Raw genomic sequence first — 24,659 nt, forward strand, 5'->3', positions numbered from 1 at the left:
GAGTGGCAGACTGGGGTGGTGGTTCCCATATTTAAAAAAGTCTGCTCCAATTATCGGGGCATCACACTGCTTAGCCTCCCTGAGGAAGTCTACTCTAGGGTGATAGTAAGGAAGCTCTGGCCGATTGTCGAACCTCGGATCCATGACGAACAATGCGGATTCCGTCCTGGCCGTGGAACAACGGACCAAATCTTTACCCTTGCGGAAGTGCTGAGGGAGGTATGGGAGTTTGACCAGCCAGTCTAAATGTGTTTTGTGGACTTGAGGAAGGCTTACGACCGTGTACCCCGAGGCATTGTGAGAGGTACTGCGGGAGTATGGGGTACCGAGGCAGTTGCTACATTCCAACCGGTCCTAGTATGACCAAAGTGAGAGTTGTGTCCGCGTTCTCGGCACAAGGTTGTCGTGTATCTACAGGATAACTGAATTATACAACGATCAAGGTGTAACTTGGTCTTCCTCTTTTATTTGCTAGGCCATAGTAACGTTACAAAACGACTGCATTAAGCAGGCACGAAAACACATGAGTCACCCTCTTGCTCTGTCTTCTTCCAAAAGGAAGCGCACTAGAGTGGCGTGCGTGCATTTATACAACATACACAACCAATAGACATCGAGGGTCCGAGGTCAAACATAAAATACATATTACTGCAAATAAAAACATTTGCTCTCGTGTGTATCTCCATACACTTCACTCCTCCCCTGTAATCTGAACCCAGTACATTTACAGTAGAACATTTCATTTTTTTATTTTATTTTTTTACATCTTTTCAACATTACATTGTTATAAAAACAACTGGGTTCTCACAGATTTAATCTATCAGGCGGCTTCACATGCCGCTGCAGCCTCTGGACACCCTCTGCAAGTGAGGAGGGAGCAGTATCACTGGATCCTTGCTGCACAACCCTCTCAGTGGATTCTGGAACGTGTACAGGCGTTGCTACACATGCATGTGATGCATTTGGAACAACCCTCAGATCATCATCAGATTCATCTGACACATTAATTTCTCAATCTCAGTATTGAACATTTGATTGACATGTCTCTTATACACCTTTCCATATACTTTCACCAGATATGTGACAGGACCAAGTGCCTTTACAATGCACCCAGGCACCCATTTAACACCTTCCCCTCCCCTGTGGTTTCGAACCAACACCTTCTGTTTTGGTAGGAAGTCTCTGACTTGTGCCAACTTATCTGCTTGCTTGGACTGTTGACTGTCCTGTCTCTGTTGCATGGACTCTGCGAAATTAGGTTTAGTGAGAGACAACCTGGTTTTGAATTGACGTCTGAGAAACAATTTTGCAGGTGTTTTCCCTGTAGTAGACTGTGGTGTACTCCTATAACAGAATAGGAAATTGTGTATGCAGTGCTGCAATGTCATATTGCTACTCTTTCCCTTTTTAAGAGCTGTTTTCAGGTTCTGCACCAAACGCTCTGCAGCCCCATTAGAAGCTGGGTGGTAAGGAGAACTACTATATGTTTCACCCCATTGTTTTTCAGGAATGTTTCAAACTCAGTAGATACAAATTGTGGTCCATTATCAGACACAAGTTCGTCTGGAAGACCCCAAGTGGCAAAGTATCCCCTCAAAACTTCTATGGTCTTTTCAGATGTAGTGCTACTCATCAAAGCTACTTCTGGCCAACGTGAATAGCTATCAGTGACCATTAGGAAGTTGAACTTTCCCTTCTGAGCATAATCTATGTGTATCCTCTGCCAAGGATGGTTAGGCCAGCTCCAAATGTGAACAGGAGCTGTGGCAGGTTGGTGTCTGTTTAACTGGCATGTCTGGCAACTGTTTACCAGTGACTCTATGTCAGAATCAAGGTTTGGCCACCAAAAGTGACTACAGGCTAATGCCTTCATCTTTACCATTCCCTGGTGATTTTCATACAATTCACGTAACATCTGTGGTCTTAACACCTCTGGTATGATTACCCGGAAACCCCACATCAAACAGTCAGATTCTACAGTCAGTTCAGTGTTTCTTATGAAGTATGGCCTTAACTCATCTTCATTCAAATGCTTTGGCCAACCATTCAATGTGAAGTGCTTCACTCTCTGTAGTACTGCATCAGTCTTTGTCTGTTTCGCAATCTCTTGTGAGTACACTGGCACTTTATCCAAGAATGAGACCCTAAACACAAAACTACACTCACCGGCCACTTTATTAGGCACACCTGTCCAACTGCTCGTTAACGCAAATTTCTAATCAGCCAATCACTCCCGGGTGGGAAAGGCCGTGGACGGTGTCGAAAACTCGGCGCCGCCAGGAAATAGGCACCAGGGGGCGCGGTTGACCGGTGGAGATGTCACAGAGGAGGGTGGTGTTGGCCGCGTCGAACGTCACGTCCTCCAGCCGTAGCGCCGTAGGGGTCGACCGGTAGTCTTGAACGGTCGCGACCTTGGCTTGGTCCGCTGCCATAGCGGCATAGTCGAGTCCCAAGTGAACGGCGTTAACAACCGCCCGTGAAAGGCGAAGTTATCCTTGCCCGAAGTTATCCTTGCCCGACACGTGTTGTATGTCCGTGGTAAACTCGGAAACCGCCGCGAGATGGCGCTGCTGACGCCCAGACCACGGTTCTGAGGTTTTGGCCATACAGAACGTCAGCGGTTTGTGGTCCACGAAAGCGGTGAACTGTCGGCCCTCCAATAGGAACCTAAAGTGTCTGGTTGCGAGGAAGAGACCCAGTAGTTCCCTATCAAAGGTGCTGTATTTGCGCTCGCTCTCACGGAGTTGTTTACTGAAGAACGCCAACGGCTGCCAGCCCCCCCCCCACCCACCCACCCACTGCTCACACACGGCCCCCACGGCGTAGTCAGAGGCATCCGTTGTAAGGGCTATAGGGGCGGCAGGCGACGGGTGAGCTAGCAGCGCAGCGTTGGCCAGCGCGGTCTTGGCGGCCACAAAAGCCTCGTCCATCCCCGAAGACCAGTCCAGCTCGTCCTTAGACTTCTTACCCCGCAGGGCCTCATACAGGGGACGCATGATGTGGGCGGCACGGGGCAGGAAACGGTTATAAAAGTTCACCATGCCCAGGAATTCCTGCAGCGACTGTACAGTGCGGGGGCGGGGGAACATGGTGACAGCCTCAACCCTGGCAGGGAGGGGAATGGCCCCCTGTGGAGTGATGTGGTGCCCGAGGAAGGTGATGGACGACTCCCCGAACTGACACTTAGCTGGGTTGATGATGAGGCCGTGTTCGCTGAGCCTGTCGAACAGCTGTCTGAGGTGCGTCACGTGTTCCTCCGCCGACGCGCTGGCCACGAGGATGTCGTCTAAGTGCACAAACAAAAATGGCATGTCGCGGAGCACAGATTCCATAAGGCGCTGAAACGTCTGCGCCACCCCTTTAAGGCCGAAAGGCATACGTAAGAACTCAAAGAGTCCAAAGGGTGTGATGACAGCCGTTTTTGGGACATCCAGTGGGTGGACCGGCACTTGGTGATACCCCCGCACTAAGTCGATTTTGGAATAGACGGCAGCGCCCGCCAGGTGGGTAGAGAAATCATGTATGTGCGGTATGGGGTACCGGTCGGGGGTCGTGGCATTGTTTAGGCAACGGTAGTCCCCACACGGGCGCCAACCCCCGTCGGCCTTAGTAACCATGTGAAGAGGGGAAGCCCACGGGCTGTCAGAACGGCGGACAATGCCAAGGCACTCCATAGTCGAAAACTCCTCCCTGGCTATTGCGAGCTTGGCCGAGTCGAGGCGTCGGGCCCGGGCGTAAACTGGGGGGCCCACTGTGGTGATATGATATTCCACGCCTTGCTTGGCCACCGCCGAGGAGAAGGTGGGTGTGGTGAGCTCGGGGAAATTTGCGAGCAGGCGTTGGTATAGATCCCCAGTGGAGAGTGTGTTAGCGAGGCACAGCGCTCCAGCCCCCCCAAGCGTGCAGGGGTATGACGCAAAAGAGACGGCATCAATCACGCGACAGTTTTTAACATCCACCAGCAGGTTGAAAGCACAGAGGAAATCCGCACCTAGGAGCGGGGTGGATACAGCAGCCATCACAAAGTCCCAGCCGAAACGTCGGCCGCCAAAACACACGTCCACATGTCTGATACCGTACGTCCGAATGGACGTGCCGTTGGCGGCGTCCATCTGGGGGCCGTGACTGTCGGTCATCGTGTCCACAGCTTGTGCTGGTAGTATGCTGCGTTGAGCGCCAGAGTCAACCAGCAGCCGCCGGCCGGACAAGGAGTCTCGGATGAACAACAGCTTGCAGTCACGGCCGGCGCCCATAGCCGTTAACGAGCGCCGGCCTTGGCGTTTCCCTGAACCCTGTAACTGCAGGGTTTGCGACAATGTTTTTCTTTTGCCCCAAACCTGGCATGGTAATAACAGAGCCCGTCGTCAGGTTGGCGGCGGGCTGTCACCGCAGCCGCGGTGTCCATATGGTCGTACACAGGTGGTGGTGGGGCGGTCTTGTGGGGTAGCAGGGCATGCACAAACTGTTGCCGGTTGGCCAGGAAAACCCTGTCTGCTTCAGCAGCCAGAGAACGGTAGTCCTTGGAGGCGGCGAGAGGAGAACTGGCCAGTGCTGTGCGTACAGGTGCGGGGAGCTGCCTCAGAAAAATGTGTGTTAAAAGATCAGCCGATCCCAGCACAGACAGCATTTTTTCCATTAACTCAGATGGTTTGCCGTCGCCGAGGCCATTCAGGGACAGTAAACGGTCTGCCTTCTCCAGCTCCGACAGTTCAAATAGTTTCAGGAGGAATGTCTTTATAGCATCGTACTTGCCAGCAGCTGGCGGAGCTTCCAACAGTGTCATTGCTCGCGCCGTTGTCGTTGCGTCTAACGCCGCCACTACGTGGAAGTACTGCGTTGCATCCTGCGTTATCCCTCTCAGCTGGAACTGGGCTTCCACATGGTGAAACCACGGCCGTGGATTATGCTGCCAAAAGTCGGGTAACTTCACAGTAGCGGCGTAAATGCTAGCGTTAGCAATAGCCATGTTGTTAGCACCGGCGTCGGGAGCGGGTACCGCGGCAGCATTATTCCCGGCGTCTTCGTTGTCAGACATACTCGTATTAGTAGTTCGATCACGTCGGGGTCACCAATGTGGAGTTAGAAAACAACGAGACAGGAGACGTGAGAGTAGACGTAGTCGAGGTAGTTTACTAGCTCCAACTTTGCGTGTCATACATTCGACAACGACACTCTACTGTGAACCGGAAGCGGAAGTGCATTATCTGACCCCTCGCCTCTTCCCTTAAAGGTACACCGTCCCCTTAGGTGAATGTCTCTCGTTATATAGATGTGGGTCACCACACCATAGTAATTGGGCATGGCTAAGTACGACCTCAGTTCTGTCACATTTTTCGGCACAGGAGCTTCGTCAATAGCCTCAGATTTCTCTTTAATTGGGCGCACACTCTCAGCATCAATTACATGCCCGAGGTAGGCCACACTGTTCTGAAAGAAGGCGCGTTTCTCTTTGTTAAGCCTAAGCCCATGTTCTTCCAGTGTCTGTAACACTTGTTTAAGATTGCGCAGATGTGCGGTGGTATCTGTTCCTGTTATCAAAATATCGTCTAAGTAGCATACCACGCCATCAAGCCCTTGTAATACGTCATCCACAGTGCGCTGGAAAATAGCGGGCGCGCTAGCGACCCCATATGGCAAGCGGTTACATACATAGAGACCTCTGTGTGTATTGATGGTGAGAAACGGCTTACTTTGCTCGTCCATGTCGAGCTGAGTGTAGGTCTGCATCAAGTCAAGTTTAGTGAAATGCTTTCTACCTGCTCCGTCACAGTCTCATATCAGTTCGCTGTTCAGAATCAGTCCCTGAGTCCGGTTCGCGAGTTGCGTCTGCCTGGTCCACAAAGTTCACCTCCGGGCCACCTTTGGTCCGAGGCGGGCGGGCAGACGAATGTCCAGCAGACCGCATCCCTTCGTCCCTACCGGGGTCGGTGCGCTTGTTCCGACAGGCTCGCTCCAGATGTCCGTTCTTTCCACATCCGCAGCACTGGAAGTCTTTGAAGCGGCAGCTCCCAGGTCCGTGTCCTTTCCAGAGGCACCTATAGCAGTCCTGGTGGCTGTCGCTGACCTCCCTCTGGTTCCGCGCGGTCCTGGGCTCTCGGTGTCTCCGCACTCCGACATGATCCGCTCGCATATACACAGATGACTGTCCCTTCTGCATGCTTTGTAATCCAGAATTCGTGCATTCGAAATTGTTCGTTAATTCCACCATCTTTTGCCATGTTAATCCCTCGCCAATGGCGGCATTCAGTAACTTTCGACGCAGCTCTTTGTTAGATGTCCCACACACGAACTGATCTCGGAGTTGCCCCTCGAGGCTCGCGCCAAAATTGCATGTAGAAGCTAATCCTTTCAAGCTAGTGATGTAATCAGAAAAAGTCTCTCCAGACTGTTGTCGACGGCTTCTAAAATCAAATCTTTCCGCCAATACGTTCCTCTTTGGCATGTAAAAATCCCGCAACGTCTGTAGCAAGGCTGGAAAAGCAACTTCACTGAACTTTTTCGGTGATATCAAGTCCTTTAGCACGGCAAAATTCTTCGGTCCAACCGCGGACAAAAATACGGCTCTTCTCCTATCTTGCTCAATTTTGTTAGCAGACAAGAATTGCATAAGCCTTTCTTCATAATTGTCGAAGGTTTCTGCCGTTTTGTCAAACTGCAGTCCTATATCTGTACTATACAGTGCCATCACGTACGTTAGCTGCTAAGCTGCTAGCATCATTCAAAAATTACCGGTCAAGACGGGAGCAACCCGTTGCAAATAAAAATAAAGAGGAAAATCCCACCCTCGTCGCCAAAACTTGTCGTGTATCTACAGGATAACTGAATTATACAACGATAAAGGTGTATCTTGGTCTTCCTCTTTTATTTGCTAGACCGTGGTAACATTACAAAGCGACTGCGCTAAGTAGGAACGAAAACACATGAGTGACCCTCTTGCTCTGTCTTCTTCCAAGGGGCGCGAATCAGAGTGGCGTGCGTATATTTATACAACATACACAACCAATAGACATCGAGGGTCAGAGGTCAAACTTAAAACACATTACTGCAAATAAAAACATTTGCTTTCGTGTGTATCTCCATACACTACACAGATGGTGTGGTTTTGTTGGCTTCATCAGAACACAACCTCTAGCGCGCACTCAGGCGGTTTGCAGCTGAGCGTGAAATGGCTGGGATGAGTCAGCACCTCCAAGTCTGAGTCCATGGTTCTCTACCAGAAAATGGTGGCTGGTTGGGGATGAGTTGTTGCCTCAAGTGAAGGAGTTCAAGTATCTCGGGATCTTTTTCACGAGTGTGGGTAGGATGGAGTGGGAGATTAGGCAGATTGGTGCAGCATCAGCAGTAATGCGGAAGTTGTATGGGATCGTTGTGGTGAAGAGGGAGCTGAGCCGGAAGGCAAGGCTCTCAATTTACCAGTCAACCTTCGTTCCAATCCTCACCTATGGTCATGAGCTTTGGGCAGTGACCGAAAGGGTGAGATCGCAGATACAAGCGGCTGAAATTAGTTTCCTCCGTAGGGTGTCTGGGCTCAGCCTTAGCGATAGGGTGAGGAGCTCGGACATCCGGAGGGAGCACGGAGTAGAGCCGCTGCTCCTTCGCATCGGAAGGAGCCAGTTGAGGTGGTTTGAGCTTCTGATAAGGATGCCCCCTGGGCGCCTTCTTTTGTAGGTTTTCCGAGCAGCTCCAACTGGGAGGAGACCCCGGGGTAGACCCAGAACTCGCAGGAGGGACTAAATATCCAATCTGGCATGGGAATGCCTTGCGATCCCCCAGGCGGCGCTGGAGGGAGTCGCTGGGGAGGGGGACGTCTATTTAGCTTGCTGCCACCGCGACGCGACCCCGGAGAAGAAGCGGCTTATCAAATTGTGTTGTTTAATTTAAATGTGAATACTCAGAATATTGTTTTTTTTAATGAGAGGGTATGATTAAGCATGCTAGCTAGCGATGTTAATTATTTGACAGTATATGGAATTAGTCAACATGTTAATTTGCGACGCTGGAAAACTCACCTGGAAAATTGTGGAGGGTACTCTCCCCTCTATCTCCCTCCTCTTTCCTTTCTCTTTTTTCGTCTTGGAAAGTCTAATTTTAATTTTGTTTTAGAAAAAATCTGATTTCCCACTATATTTGTCGTCATTGATATTAACACATGAATTCCCTGTGTCCCTGACCAGGAATTGCAGTTCGTGAAAGGGCAGGACTCGATCATTTTGTGTAAATAGAGGGGGTAAGAAATACAGACGCTGTTCGTAAAGTCGGGTATTTAGTATTTGCCAAAATAAGAATTTGATAGTTTTTTTGTTTTGTTTTTTTATGCAATTGACTAATAAATCATTATTACACCGGTGTGCCAGTACCTTCTAAGACCACGTTCAATTCGGGCCATCGGGCCATCGGGCAATCATCCTGACATACCCCAAAATCCACACAACTTTGATCTGGACCACAATATTGTAATTGTCCACAAATTTATTTTTATGAAATAATGTACATTTGCGTTTCAACCCGCAATCAATGAGTCTAGTTGGCCAAGAAAACAATTCGATCTACAGTCTCTTAGGGAGTAGTTGCAGTGTAGGTCAGGTTTAAATACACCTCTCTACCAGGAACAGTGCAGTGTTATGAGTGATTTAATGTCGTGATGTGCACAGTGGTATGTTAAGTAATCTATGATTTGTTCGCATTGAAACAATAACTGCTGCATCCGAGTACACAAACAAGGACATCAAAGTGTTTCCGCCCGGTTTCGAACCGGGGACTTTTCGCGTGTGAGGCGAACGTGATAACCACTACACTACGGAAACGTACATGCGTAACACAGACACATACGTCCGAGCAAATGTCTCTGCTTTGTTGATAGTAATGATTTTTGCTGGATGAATAAAAGTTCAATTTGACTCATCAGTAGCTGTTTGGATTCAAGATGAGCCATGTCACATTTTAACTAGAAAAACTTAGCAAATGTTGTTGTTTAATTTCAATTTAAATACTCGGAATATTCAAAGATATTTTTTACGGAGAGGGTATGATTAAGCATGCTAGCTTGCTATAGTAATTATTTGACAGTATATGGAGTTAGCCAACATGTTAATTTGCACCACTGATAAACTCACCTGAAAATTTGTGCAAGGTACTGTCACCTCTTTTCTCTCTCCTCTTCCCTTTCTCTCTTTTCGTCTTTCAAAGTCTTATTTTAATTTGTTTTCGAAGGCAGCATGATTCCACACTATAGTTTTCATCACTGATATTAACACAAATTCCGCGCGCCTGAGCAGCAAGTGCAGTTCGTGACAGGGCAGGGCTACGACATTTCGTTATGCAGTTGAATAACAAACCGTTATTACCCAGTATCGTCCAAGACCATGCTCAGTAGGGGCCATTGGAATCATCCTGACATATCCCAAAATCCACAGAAGCTTGATCTGGACTACAATATAATATATTGGTCCACAAATTTGTCTTATAAAGTAACGTACCTTTGTGTTTCATTCCGCATTCAAGCAGTCAAAGTGTACAAGAAAACAGTTTGATCTACAGCCACTCAGGGAGTAGTTGCAGGAAGAAGTAATGCAGGTCATGTTTAAATACCCACCTCTATCAGGAGCAATGCAGTGTGTATATGATGACTGGTTTAATGTCATTATGTGCACAGTGGTGTGTTAAGTAATTTATGATTTGTTTGCATTGAAACAATGAGAAAACTACTGCTACATCCGAGTACACAGACCAAGACAGCAAACTGTTCCCGCCCGGTCTCTAACCGTGGACCTTCCGCGTGTGAGGCGAATGCGATAACCACGACAGTACGAAAACACCAAAAAAAGATGCGTAGTACAGACAAATACCTCTGAGCGAACGTCTCTGCCCTGTTGATGCTAATGATTCATGCTTGATGAACAATACTGCCAACTGTAGCATGAGTAGCTGTTTTTATTAAAGATAACCCATGTCACATTTTAACCAGAACAACTTATCAAATTGTGTTAGTGTCGCGTGGAGGTCGGGGACAGTACTTGTGGAGTGGAAGACTGGGGTGGTGGTTCCCATATTTAAGAAAAGGGGGTCCGGAGGATGTTGCTCCAATTATTGGGGCATCACACTGTTCAGCCTCCATGGGAAAGTCTACTCTATGTTGATGGAAAGGAGGCCCCGACCGATTGTCGAACCTCGGATCAAGGAAGAACAATGCGGGTTCGTTCCTGGCCGTGGAACTCTTTGCCCATGCTGAAGTGCTTAGGGAGGCATGGGAGTTTTACCAGCCAGTCTACATGTGTTTTGTGGACTTGGAGAAGGCATGCGACCGTGTACCCCGGGGCACTCTGTGGGAGGCACTACGGGAGTATGGGGTACCGGGGCAGTTGCTATAAGCCATCCGGTCCTTGTATAACCAAAGTGAGAGCTGTGTCCGCATTCTCGGCTCAAAGTCAAACACGATTTCGAAGGGTGTTGGACGCTCGCAAAGGTTTTCCATTGTCTCCGATTCTGTTTGTGATATTCAAGGACAGGACCTCAAGGCGCTGCCAGGATGAGGAGTGTGTCCGTTTTGGGAACCTCAAAATTGCATCTCTGCTCTTCGCAGATGATGTGGTTTTGTTGAGTTCATCAGAACACAACCTCTAGCGCGCACTGGGTGGTTCGCAGCCGAGTGGGAAATGGCTGGGATGAGAGTCAGCACCCCCAAGTCTGAGTCGAAAGGGTGAGATCGCGGATACAAGCGGCTGAAATGAGTTTCCTCCGTAAGGTGTCTGGGCTCAGCCTTAGCGATAGGGTGAGGAGCTCGGACATCCGGAGGGAGCACGGAGTAGATCCGCTGCTCCTTCGCATCGAAAGGAGCCAGTTGAGGTGGTTCGGGCATCTGATTAGGATGCCTCCTGGGCACCTTCTTTTGTATGTTTTCCGGGCAGCTCCAACTGGGAGGAGACCCCGGGGTAGACCCAGAGCTCACAGGAGGGACTACATATCCAATCTGGCATGGGAACGCCGTGCAATCCCCCAGGAGGAGTCGTAGGGAGTCGCTGGGGAGAGGGACGTCTGGAGTGCCCTACTTAGCTTGCTGCCACGGAGAAGAAGCGGCTTATCAAATTGTGTTGTTCACTTTAAATGTGAATACTCAGTGTATTCAGTTTTTTTTAATGAGAGGGTATGATTAAGCATGCAACCTAGCGATATTAATTATTTGACAGTATTTGTGTAACGCCCCTGTAAGGGGGAATAGAAAGAAACAAAACACGGACACGATGTTGCTGCAGCCTAGTCCGATGTTGTAATGCATTTTCCAAAACTTTCATGTTCAAAATTTACATGTTCACAAAGCTTCTCAATAAACATTGCATTGTTTATTTGGCAAATTTGCGAAAATCCTCAAAACTGCTTTTTCGAACTCCTTCTAGGCTGTGCGTTCGATTTGCACGAAACTTAGCACACATCATCTGCAGTCACTCAAGGCAAAAAGTTATCGAAAGAATTTTGATCCGTTGCTCGGTTTTGATTTGACAGATCAATGAACCTTGACTGAAAAACGGTGATTTTCCATGACGGTGCCATAACTCATCAATGCATTGACATATCAACTTAAAATTTTAGACGTTTGTCACGTATTGTCAAAAGATCCTAATCCATGAAGTGGGTTTCATTTGTCCAGTAGGGAGCACTATAAATTGGAGAAGTTTATATCTCATAATTGGCACCATGGATTTCGATTAAATTTGGAGTGCACAATCTCGGATCACACTGGAGGTGATACATGCAATTTGGTCATGATTGAAAAAAATGGGCGTGGCTTATGACAAAAATTTAAATTTCACCTGCGAAACTTCAAAAATGCCCCAACATTTCCCAAAAATCATCTGTACATCCTACAGAGCTGATATTTTGTGAGCAGATCCAGTAAGTGATGTCGAAACTTTGCAACACTGCAACATACGGTCAACTCAGAAGCCTGTCACTATCTTTTTCAAAATATGAAAAATCATAAAACATAAATATTTCGGCACAAATTCATTCAATTGCTACCAGAATCGCCACGGACATTTTCGAGAATGCGCATATCAAGTGGTTCAAAGGGCGTTCTAATCGGTCAAAAAATGCATCCACAGCAATGTACAATATGTGCCTGTACAGTGTACAATATACGTAATATTTTGTAGTTTCAAAAATATTTAATCAAACTATTCCAAAATATTTGACAGGACAAGTGACACTACCAGAATGATGTGTGAATTCTTTCAGATTTTTATCACCTACGGTTTTTGTGTTATAGGCGTTTAACGTATAAGGGACAACATGCAGCTCTTTAGCAGCAATTATGCTGTTGGTTCAAGGTGGCGTATGGGTATGTCAAAATGGTACATACTTTAACGTATTCTTTGAATCATTAAGTTTCATGTTGTGGTTACACCGCCCCGAGCTGCCTCCCCGGCACGTTCAAGCCACTCCCCCAGCTCGGACGTGCCGGAAACATCCGAGCGCTCGGCTCGCGCTCTGAGACGAGCGCTGCACTGCACCAGGTGTTAGCCATCATCCATCAGGCACACCTGTGGCAATCAGGCAGCCTTCTACAAGAAGCCTCCCAGAACGTCTCACAGTGCTTCGACGTACTGAACCCTGCGGTAAAGTTCTGACAAGCCCTCCAGCGTTCCTTGCATTCTGTTTATTCCCCAGTGTCTTATCTTCGTGTCTCTGTTTCCTCCCAAGACTCTCCCTCCGCGATTTCCGCGTCTCCCTCGTCCCCAGCGACCTTCACGTTTCTCCCCGGACCTCTCCTGCGATCTCCCCCCTTGTCCCTCCAATCTGGACCCCTCCTTTCGGACTCGACTTCCCGGATCTCGGACCTGGACTTTCTCGGACAACCCTTCTTGGATCACGGACTGGACTTTCTCGCCAGGTGCACGCACATTTTTTCAACACCTCCTGCCCATTTACATACCGCACCACACATTGGCTAAAAACACTCACACATAGTTATACACGCAAACCACGGGACACCACACATAGTTTATTCACACATCCCACTAACAGAACGCCTTTTTTTCACCATACATTTCCCTCCCACAATAAAACCTCCCTTTGTAGCTTTTGAAGTCATCTCGTGTCTGTCTGTCTTGGGTTTCGCCACACGGGTCAGGTTCTGGTGCGCGAGCATAACATTTCATTTGATAACCGCACAATCTAAACGATTTGCTAACCTAAAACAACTGCGTATTTTATTCTTGGTCCTCAGATTTCAGCGATGCAGATTTGCTACAAGCGGCCAAGAATACCGACGACAATGTGACCAACAAAGATCAAATACCGACAACCATGAATGAACACCAAAAACAAACACAAAACAACGACGTTAATGCACTCCCAATGCCCAAAATTGAACCTGCCAAAAAAATTGAATAAACCTTCTAAGAAACAACACTAGAATTGTTCTTCTAAAAAATATACTACATGCTCTTCGACTTTTATTATTCAATACTTAACACTCAATATTGTTGAAAAGTATATATAGCCTAATACTACTCATTTTCCCCACGTTATCGGTAAATGTCATATTCTTTTAGACAAATATTTTGTTTTTCTTTGAGCCCCAACCCACACGATGTTAATAAACTGTTCCAATTTCATCAATAATCCTTTGTTTACTTCATATATTATCAATAGTTGTATGCTATATTCACAACCATACTCATACACCATCTTGACGGACAGCTTTACGACCATCGTCGCTCTTTAAGACTGAGACTTGCATCCATCTAATAATCAAACAGTTCAACTAGCGTGGCTCCTACAGACAGCCAGATCCGACTTACATGGGGGGGCTTGGACCCCGTTAATACCTGCTTGCAGGTCTAGTTTTGTTTTGTTTTCGAAGGGAGCATGATTCCACACTATAGTTTTCATCGCTGATATTAACACATATTCAGTGTGCCTGGCCAGCAAGTGCAGTTCGTGACAGGGCAGGGCTAGAACATTTTGTGTAAATGTAGCCCGTGGAATTAGATACCACACGACACAATGACTTCCGGGGTTCTTGTAGCTTTAATTTTATTGTTTGAACCTTCGAATGCAGATCGTTTTACTGAGTGCATAAATTCCTGTGTCTTTCGAGCAAACAGCTCATAAATGTTCACAGATGTGGCAAGTTTAACAGAAAAGATTTTAAAAGGAAAATAAATACAACATACAACATACGGTGCAAAATAAGGCAGTGGACTATGTATGTTAAACAGGGTTTAACAAAGACATGTGGAACTTCCTGAAGATCGCGCAACTTCTCACTCTGTCAGTTACCTTTAAACAGAATTAAAATGCATATAAAACCTTTACATTTCCCTTATTGCCCAAATACAATGGCATGGTGTGGCTTTATGCACGCCAACATTACCTTGTCATGCCTGCAATGGCGAACAGTGGTCGACGGCTCGTGCCCAAAATCACCGAACATCAACTCCGGTAGCGTCTAAATCAAACCATCTTGTCAAATTACCGACATACAATATTGTTTGGAATAATGTTACAGGTATATTTCACAAGATATTTACCCCCACTCACCGCGGAGTCAGAGCACCGTCACACCGCAATCTTCAGGTGCCCCACACAAGAAAAAAAAAGAAAGAATACCCAAGATGCACTTGGATAACTTGCAGAAAGAGTACCCAAGATGCACTTGGATGACCTGCACGGAGCTACAACAAAAGTCCGCAACACTGCCACTTACTGGTCAAAACATGCAATGACAACCAAAACTATAAAAATACACTCACAATCTGCTTCACAATTCAAATACATCAAACGACATTTTACATGGCTTGACAGTGTAACAATTACATATATTAACAGTTAAACTATACTAAATTTAAGTGGAAAATCATTTAACATATTTAACAGATTTACCACCCGGCTACATACTCCCCTGCAAATATAGTCAACGTCCTCGGTGACTACGAAACATGAACTGACTCAAATACTCCCTGCAAGGCCTTTTCAAAGAGAGCAGCACCCAGGCTTGTCAAAACCTTAGAGACCATGTCTGTGCTGACTGAGACTGCATTACAGGCTGACTTTGGCAGATGAAATGGGTTTGAATGAGATCCAGCCATTTCCCGCTTGCTTTTCCTAATGGCAGGTTTAGGTGCATAGGTTCTACGTCCTGCTCCACCAGCATCATCTGTTAGTGCGGGCCTGTCCCTGTTTTCAATAATGGGCAAGTCACTGTCCTTAACGTCTGGATGCACATCATTAACACATTCTGTTTCTGTGCCACAATTTCTCATATCTGAATAACCTTCCTCAGGTCCTTCACCGTCACTCTCATCTGTGGGTGCTGTCACATGTAAACTAACACTTTCTGCTGCAAGAGGCAGGTTAGGTACTTGCACAAGCCGGCGAGGGATGACTTCCTCAACAATAACAAAATCAGCCTCAGGTAACTCAGGCTCATCCTCAGCTACAGGCTGTGTAGTGGTCTGTAACCTAGTTCTAGTTCTTGGTTTGGGAACTGGTTTTGCACAAGGTCGCAACTCTGACCTATGAACTCTTTTAATGGGACCTCCCTCAAAAGGTTCAACAGTGTGTGTGGTACCCTGGATGTCAACTACCTTGTAGACTGTTGAGGTCCATGTGTCCTGAATCTTATGTCTACCTGGGGGTCTGTGACGTAGGAAAACCAACTGACCAATGTCCACAGGAGGACAATACACCTTCTCATTTTGCAGTGAGATCCTCTCAGCTGCCTTCTGCTCTGAGTACTCTCTGGCTCTCTCGTGTGCCTGTCGGAGTCTCTCCTGATGAACAGACAACCAATCCTGTTTCCTGTCTGACACACACTCACGCCCTAATAAAGCATCTACTGGGAGATGTGGCTGTACCCCGAAAAGCAAATAATAAGGCGAGTACCCTGTGGTGGAATGAGGAGTGACATTATAGGCATATACTACTTCAGACAGATGCTCTGGCCAACGCTTTTTTTTCTCTGGTGGGAGTGTCCTTAACAAGTCATGGAGTGTGCGATTGTATCTTTCACACTGACCGTTTCCCTGTGGCCTGTAGGGAGTTGTCCGTGTCTTTTTAACCCCATAGAGTTTGCACAGCTCTGCTATAATTTCACTCTCGATATTTCGACCTTGGTCTGAGTGCAGTCTCTCTGGGACTCCATATTTCATGAACCACTCCCTGAGCAAAACTTTAGCTGTAGTGTCAGCCTTCTGGTCTTTGGTAGCATACGCTTGTGTGAACTTTGTAAACACATCGGTCACAACAAGGACATTTTCACGGCCATCTGAAGCTGCCTCCAACACTGTAAAATCAACAGCCACCACTTCTAGAGGTCGGGAGGCCAGGAATGCCTGAACTGGAGCATGGATTTTTGGCTGAGGCATCTTGGTCAAAATGCACCGCTCGCAGTTTTTAACCCAGCTTTCAACATCCTCGCATAGCCCTACCCAAAAACACCTCCCTCTTAGCAAGTTTACAGTGCGCTCTATGCCCTGATGTCCCATGTTGTTATGTACATTTTCTAGAACTTGGTCCCTCAAACAACTAGGCACGAGTAACTGCCACACTTCTCCATGACGTGGGTCTGTGATAACCCTGTACAACAACCCTTCTCATTGTTGTATGCATCTCCATTGTTTCAACAATCTTTTCACTTGACTAGACAGGGCTGCTCTCTCTCTGGGACATGGCCTCCTCCCCCGATCCCAAAATGCCCTAAACTCTTTTAGGGTGGGGTCACCGGCCTGAAAACCTACCAGCTCCTCTCTGGTATAACCTGGCAGTGTGGGGGTGTTGCCCTGTTTAGTACCTGTCTCACCAGACCTCGACTCCCCAGCACGGATCTGTCTCACTTTGTAACACTCCAGACCTCTAGAGACAAGACCAGGATCCAGAACTGTTCCTCGCTCAATCAGGTTACACACAGTGATACAGTCGTCAAAATCCGAGTCAGGGTCTGTTTCAGGCTCCCCTGCAAACTCCTGCCTAGAGAGAGCATCTGCGGCGGCATTACTGCAACCAGGACAGTACTTAACCTCGAAATCAAAAACAGACAGTTGCGCTACCCACCTCTGCTCTATAGCACCTAACTTGGCTGTCTTGAGGTGGCAGAGGGGATTGTTATCAGTCAGGACAACAAACTTTGAACCAAGCAAGTAACCCCTGAATTTTTCAGCAACTGCCCATTTTAAGGCAAGCAACTCCAACTTCATGCTACTATAATTTCGGTCATTCTTCTCAGCCTGGCGTAGTCTGCGGCTAGCATATGCTAGGACACGTCTGGTGTCACCTTGCTGCTGACACAATACAGCGCCTAATCCATGCTGACTAGCATCTGCCTCAACTACAAATGGTTGTGTGAAGTCGGCAAAACCCAAAATGGGAGCAGAGGTAAGTTTTTCCTTTAACTGCTCAAAGGAAGAGTCACACTCTGGTGTCCACATATTACAAAACTGGTGACCTACTTTCCCTGTTTTTTTCACACCTGAACATTTGTTGACTAGGTCATGCAGTGGCCCGGCAATCTGTGAGAAGCCTCGAATGAATCTCCTGTAGTAACTACAGAAACCCAAGAACGACTGCAGCTCTTTGGCAGTGGTTGGGACCTTCCAGTTCTTAACAGCAGAGACCTTGGAGGGGTCAGTTCCTATACCTTCTGCTGACACCTGATGACCCAAAAACTTTACTGACTGTTGTAGAAAAGCACACTTCTGCAACTTCACCTTAAGGCCCGTCTCTGCCAGTCTCTTAAACACAGTCTCAAGTCTCTCCAAATGCTGCTCAAATGTCTCTGAAAAAACCAAGATGTCATCTAGGTAGACCAGGAGTATCTGAAAAATGAGATCATTCATAGTAGCTTGCATAAGTCTCTGAAATGTAGCTGGACCGTTACAAATACCAAAAGGCATTCTCACGTACTCATACAGACCAAACGGTGTAGTAAATGCAGTCTTAGTCCGATCTCTCTCATGCATAGCTACCTGGTGGTATCCGCTCGCCAGATCTATGGTCGAAAAGAACTTTGCCCCTCTCAGCGCATCAAAACTCTCATCAATTCTCGGGAGCGGGAATGCATCATGTCTTGTCTTTGAGTTGAGTTTCATGTAATCGACACATAGCCTCAGACTACCATCTGCCTTTCTCACTAGTACTATGGGCGAAGCATAAGCACTAGAGCTTTCTTGAATGACCCCTTTTTTAAGCAGCTTGCCAATATGTTCCCTGACTTCACTGTACTGTGTGGGTGGGATTCGTCTGTATGGCTGTGTTACAGGTATGTCATCTGTCAGATGGATCTCATGTTGTACTTTGTCAGTGTGGCCTAGATCTTCATCTTCTGTTGCAAACACAAAAGAGTACTTCTCCAGTAACAAAGTCAGCTGTGCTTGCTGTTCTGGGCTACCACAAAAATTGAGCTTGCCGAGAATTTCCTGCACATCTGTCGGTGTTTCGGGGTGTTCACTGATACTCACTTGTTCAGTGTCTGCTGAGATTCTCTGGAACTGTACCTCACAAAGCTCATCACTTTTCACACAGTCTACCTGAGTCAAAACCCCTAGCCTAGTCCGTGGCCCTAGCCAGATATCTTCATCAGACATGTTCATGACTCGGACTGGAAAAATGTGATTGCCCGATGAAACCAAAGTAGGCACAACAACCAAACCTCCAGGAACGGGGACACCCACAGACTCCAGCAACAAAAAAGAACCATCCTCACTCACGGTCCTGAGTCCCCTAGCCATAACTGTAGCAGCAGATGAGGCAGGTATATGGACTACATCCTTACCAGCTACCCTAGCGAAAGAGAGTCTGTCTGTTGCATGTACTGCATGAAGATGATTAAAAGCCTCTCTCCAGTTTGAGTCAAACCTCTCCTGCAGTGTGGTGTCAAACTCAGTGTGTACTAGCTCTCTGCATTTTTTGACAATGTTCATCCCTATTAGACCTGGAACAGAGGAAGAGTGTTCAGAATCTTTAACTATCAGAAAACCTCGCTCTGGGATAGTCAGACCCATGGCTTCTACATCAAGCTCCACATAGCCCATATAGGGTATGTCTAATCCATTAGCTGCAGTGATCTTTAACCACTCAAATGCCGGGTGAATGTCTTCGCCTTTCACTGACAGGTGTTCCCTGAAAAAACTCTCAGAAATTGTACTGACCTGGCTACCAGTGTCAAGTAAGCAGGACACTGTAACACCTCGTAGTTTCACCTCAACAGTTTTACATTCTCCGACTGCACGCTCTAAGATCCTGCTTCTGTCTGGAGTCTCTTTTGGTGAGCCAGCTTCCTCCCCTCGAGTTGTGTGGCTCATGGCAACTGAGGGTGCGAGTTTTCCTGCACTACATAAGAACTAGGTGTTGCGTCCCCTTGACCCCCTCTGGCCTGTGAGCATTTTCTTGCAATGTGACCTATGCCTCTACACTTGAAACAGATAGGCTGACCATCTGGTGTGAACTTTGGCTGGGGTCTAGGTCGTGGCTTGGGCTCTAGGAATGTCTGTTGAGTGCTGCGCTTACTCAGTTCACCTACAGCAAAGGCTAGATCAGCAAGTGTTTTGCCTAACTCTGCTAGCTGTTTTTCCTGATGGGCTACTGCTCTCCGAACATCATTTAATGCAGTACCTTGGTCATTGTTTGTTTTAATAATAGAGCACTGGGTTTCTGGAACCTCTGATGTAACTTGGTTGCTCTTTATGACCCTGAGACGATGAGACCTGCTGTCCTCCATCTCCCACAGGAGGGCCTCGTTCCTCACATCTAGAAGACTGCTCTCTGGTTTGTCCCTAACCATTTTCCTGAGTTCACGCCTGAGTGCTGCTTCTCTTAAACCCTCAATAAACCGGTGTCTGAGCACAGTTTTCTCATTAGGTATTACATCTGTGGACTGTTTCACTACAGAGCTCAAAATCTGGGATAGTGCATGGGAGTAGTCACGGAGGTCTTCTCCATCAGTTTGGTTACGGTTGTAAAAGGTCTGCAAAAGCTGTGTGGAACTGCGCTTTTCCCCAAATGCATTGCTCAGGTAAGAGTATAAATCACTGGGCCCCACTGACTGACCCCTCATGCATAGTCGCATCTCTTCCAATGCAGGGCCACGCAATAGAGATAGTATATAGTCACATTGTTCTTCTGTTGTTTGCTCTCTGTATCTTAAAACCCTTTCAACCTCTTCAATAAACTCTTCGACAGATCTCCTGTCTGTCCCACACTCCCCACTAAATGCTTGGATCTGGCGTTCTCTTGGAACGTAGATGTATGAACGTGTGGGTGCACTGTTATCACTTGCTCTCTGAGCCCTTGCTTCACCATTTAACCTGGTGAGCTCATCTTGCAGTCTGGCGAGCTCTTGCATGGTGGTCTGCATTTCTTTTGTAGCACCTTCACCTATACCCGTTATGCCCCCTGAGGTGTGGCCATTATCATTACGTGAACTCCCTTCATCACCAGAATCACTAGACATAATGATATATTAATCTTTACTCAGTCCAGTATAAATGAGCATATTTAGTTCAAAACCTGGTTCAAGGATACTACAAGGACAGTCTTTAACTTGGAGCCTTGCTGAATCTAGGTCTTTGTAGCTGAAGTTAGCGCTGGAGTCCTCTGCGCTGGTACGGCTGAGTCGTGTGACACAGGAAGCACCAGAACCTCGTAGAGCCCCTCACGTCGTCTCTCGCTGGTCACCACCTCCACAGCAGGATGGCTTCAGACTCAACACCAACGGACGTCACCAGCAATCTTCACCACTGCCGTATTTTTTTAAGTAAAAATAAGCCACTCTGTTGCCAATTAAAAAAAAATGTTTTAGCTACACCCCACTCCTGGTACCAAAATTATGTAGCCCGTGGAATTAGATACCACACAGGACACAATTACTTCCGGGGTTCTTGTAGCTTTAATTTTATTGTTTGAACCTTCGAATGCAGATCGTTTTACTGAGTGCATAAATTCCTGTGTCTTTCGAGCAAACAGCTCATAAATGTTCACAGATGTGGCAAGTTTAACAGAAAAGATTTTAAAAGGAAAATAAATACAACATACAACATACGGTGCAAAATACGGCAGTGGACTATGTATGTTAAACAGGGTTTAACAAAGACATGTGGAACTTCCTGAAGATCGCGCAACTTCTCACTCTGTCAGTTACCTTTAAACAGAATTAAAATGCATATAAAACCTTTACATTTCCCTTATTGCCCAAATACAATGGCATGGTGTGGCTTTATTCACGCCAACATTACCTTGTCATGCCTGCAATGGCGAACAGTGGTCGACGGCTCGCGCCCAAAATCACCGAACATCAACTCCGGTAGCGTCTAAATCAAACCATCTTGTCAAATTACCGACATACAATATTGTTTGGAATAATGTTACAGGTATATTTCACAAGATATTTACCCCCACTCACCGCGGAGTCAGAGCACCGTCACACCGCAATCTTCAGGTGCCCCACACAAGAAAAAAAAGAAAGAATACCCAAGATGCACTTGGATGACCTGCACGGAGCTACAACAAAAGTCCGCAACACTGCCACTTACTGGTCAAAACATGCAATGACAACCACAACTATAAAAATACACTCACAATCTGCTTCCCAATTTAAATACATCAAATGACATTTTACATGGCTTGACAGTGTAACAATTACATTTATTAACAGTTAAACTATACTAAATTTAAGTGGAAAATCATTTAACATATTTAACAGATTTACCACCCGGCTACATAAATAGAAGTGGGAAGAAATACAGATGCTGTTCATAACTTCAGATTTGTACTTTTTGCCAAAATAATTTATAAGCGTTTTTCGTTATGCAGTTGAATAACAAATCGTTACTACCCCCTTGTGCCATTTCCAAGACCACGCTCAGCAGGGGCCATTGGAATCATCCTGACATATTCCAAAATCCACACAACTTTGATCTGGACTACAATATTGCAAGGTGCATGGATAAGTAGACACGTTGGTCCTTGGCCAACGGATCCGACCCTTTAGTCGACTGGTTAACGTTGTCGCTTGCGGAGTGGGAAATACGGGTTCGCGTCCCGGCTGTGGCGACGGTCTCCCAAACTGCCCCCCGAATTCGCTACATTGGTGTCTGAAGTGGAATGGTGAGACCGTGAGGCCATCGGAAGCGCGTGCGCCCAGAGGCGTGAGGAAGCTGATATGCTGAAACGTGGGGACGCGCTTCCCGAAGGAAGAACCTAGTGTAACGTGCATTGATAAGTAGACACGTTGGTGCTTGACTAACGGGTCGGACCCTTTAGTCGACTGGTTAACGTTGTCGCTTGCGGAGTGGGAGATACGGGTTCCTGTTCCGGCTGTGGCGGACTGCCACCCCGAATTCGCTATATTAAATTTGTCTTATAAAGTAAAGTACCTTTGTGTTTCATTCCGCATTCAAGCAGTCAAAGTGGACAAGAAAACAGTTCGATCTACAGCCACTCAGGGAGTAGTTGCAGGAAGAAGGAACACAGGCCATGTTTAAATACCCCTATCTGTCAGGAGCAGTACAGTGTGTATGTGATGAGTGGTTTAACGTCATGATGTGCACAGTGGTGTGTTAAGTAATCTATGATTTGTTTGCAGGTTTCGAACCGGTGACCTTTCGCGAGTGAGGCGAACGTGATAACCACTACACTACATGTGTAGTAAAGAAGCATACCTCTGAGCAAACGTGTCTGCCCTGTTGATAGTATTGATTTATGCTGGATGAACAATAATTCCATTTGTATCATGAGTAGCTGTTTTCATTAAACATAACCCATGTCACATTTTAACCAAAACAACTTATCAAATGTGTCAGTGTCACGTGGAGGTCGGGGACGGTAACTGTGGAGTGGCAGACTGGGGTGTTGATTCCCAAAAAAGGGGTGTTGTGGTTACACCGCCCCGAGCTGCCTCCCCGGCACGTTCAAGCCACTCCCCCAGCTCGGACGTGCCGGAAACATCCGAGCGCTCGGCTCGCGCTCTGAGGAGACGAGCGCTGCGCTGCACCAGGTGTTTGCCATCATCCATCAGACACACCTGCGGCAATCAGGAAGCCCTCTACAAGAAGCCTGCCAGAACGTCTCTCCGTGCTTTGACGTACTGAACCCTAAGATAAAGCTCTGACAAGCCCTCCAGCGTTCCCTGCCCTCTTGCTATTCCGTTTATTCCAAGTGTCTATATTCGTGTCTCTCTTTTTTTCTCCTTCCCAGGACTCTCCCTCCGCGACTTCCACGGCTCCCCGCGTCTCCCTCGCTCCTCGCCCCCAGCAACCTTCACGTCCCCCCCCCCCGGATCTCTCCAGCGATCTCCCTCCGTGTCTCTCTACCTGGACCCCTCCTATTCGGACTTGACTTCCTGGATCTCGGACCCGGACTTCCTCGGACAACCCCTTGCTCTACGGATTCGGACTTTGGTAGCGAGGCGCACATCATCTCAACAACGCCCACCTGAGAATCACCTGTCATTATCCCTTGTGGCAGTGTTTGTTTTTCTTCCCTGCATTAAAACGCCCTTCGGGTTATCCCGGTGCTCTGTTGTCTGTCTGTCCTTTTGGGTATCGCCACACTGGCCTCTGGTCTTCATTCGTGAAACCTAACAAGGGTGTGCTCCAAATATTTGGGCATCCAGTTTTGTAGTACCCGAGTGCTGATTTTCAGGACTTGTGACTCGACTTGGACTTGAGCACTGATGGCTTGGACTTGGACTCGAGCATCGACTGCATTCGGACTCGAACGTTGGAGATGAGGACTCGGACTTGTTAGTGATAAAGATTGTTTTTGTTAGTTTTTTTGTAACAGGCCCTAATAAGTTGGCATAAGATATTAATAGTGATATTAATACAATAACATTAAATTTCGTGCAAGGGCAGGCACGTGTGTTTCACCTACATGCGGATTCCCGTGCATACCCTCATGTTGGAGGGTATGAGCCCATCTTCTTCGACTCAGACTCAACGTTGATGACTCGGACTCGATTCGAACTCTTCTTTGGGGACTCGGACTCGAACACTGGGGACTCGACACTCGACTCGGAGTCGAGGTTTAGTGACTCGACTACAATACTGGGGGCATCACACTGCTCAGCTTTCCTAGGAAAGTCGTGCTGGAAAGGCGGCTCACACCGATTGTCTAACCTCGGACCCAGGAGGAATAATGCGGATTCCGTGCAGGCCGTGGAACAACGGACCAACTCTTTACTCTTGCGGAAATGCTTATGGGAGGCATGGGAGTTTGACCAGCCAGTCTACACGTGTTTTATGGACTTGGAGAAGGCTTACGACCGTGTACCCCAGGGCACTCTGGGGGAGGTACAGCGAGAGTATGGGGTATCGGGGAAGTTACTACAAGCCACTATAACCAAAGTGAGAGATGTGTCCGCATTCTCGGCACGAAGTCAAACACGTTTTCGGTAGGTGTCGGACTCCGTCAAGGTTGTCCCTTGTATCCGATTTTGTTTGTGGTATTCATTGACAGGGTGTCAAGGCGCAGCCAAGATGAGGAGTGTGTCTGTTTTGGGAACCTCAGAATTGCATCTCGGTTCTTTGCAGATAATGTGGTTTTGTTGGGTTCATCAGAACGCGACTTCCAGCAAGCACTGGGTCGGTTTGCAGCTGAGTGTGAAATGGCCAGGATGAGAGTCAGCACCTCTAAGTCTGAGTCCATTGTTCTCTACCGGAAAATGGTGG

The 24,659-nt window shown here is 47.2% G+C and overlaps 1 protein-coding gene and 1 non-coding gene across 2 annotated transcripts in view; one reads left to right on the forward strand and one right to left on the reverse strand.

Annotated features, from left to right (window-relative positions):
- acp5b (acid phosphatase 5b, tartrate resistant) overlaps positions 1–24,659 on the forward strand; it is a 120,915-nt gene that overhangs the window by 82,746 nt on the left and 13,510 nt on the right. The gene's annotated exons all lie outside the window — the stretch shown is intronic.
- On the reverse strand, positions 8,732–8,804 carry trnav-cac (transfer RNA valine (anticodon CAC)). Its single transcript has one exon. It is a non-coding gene; the product is annotated as a tRNA-Val (tRNA).

This window comes from Lampris incognitus, chromosome 19 (assembly GCF_029633865.1).
Source record: "Lampris incognitus isolate fLamInc1 chromosome 19, fLamInc1.hap2, whole genome shotgun sequence".
NCBI classification, from domain to species: domain Eukaryota; kingdom Metazoa; phylum Chordata; class Actinopteri; order Lampriformes; family Lampridae; genus Lampris; species Lampris incognitus.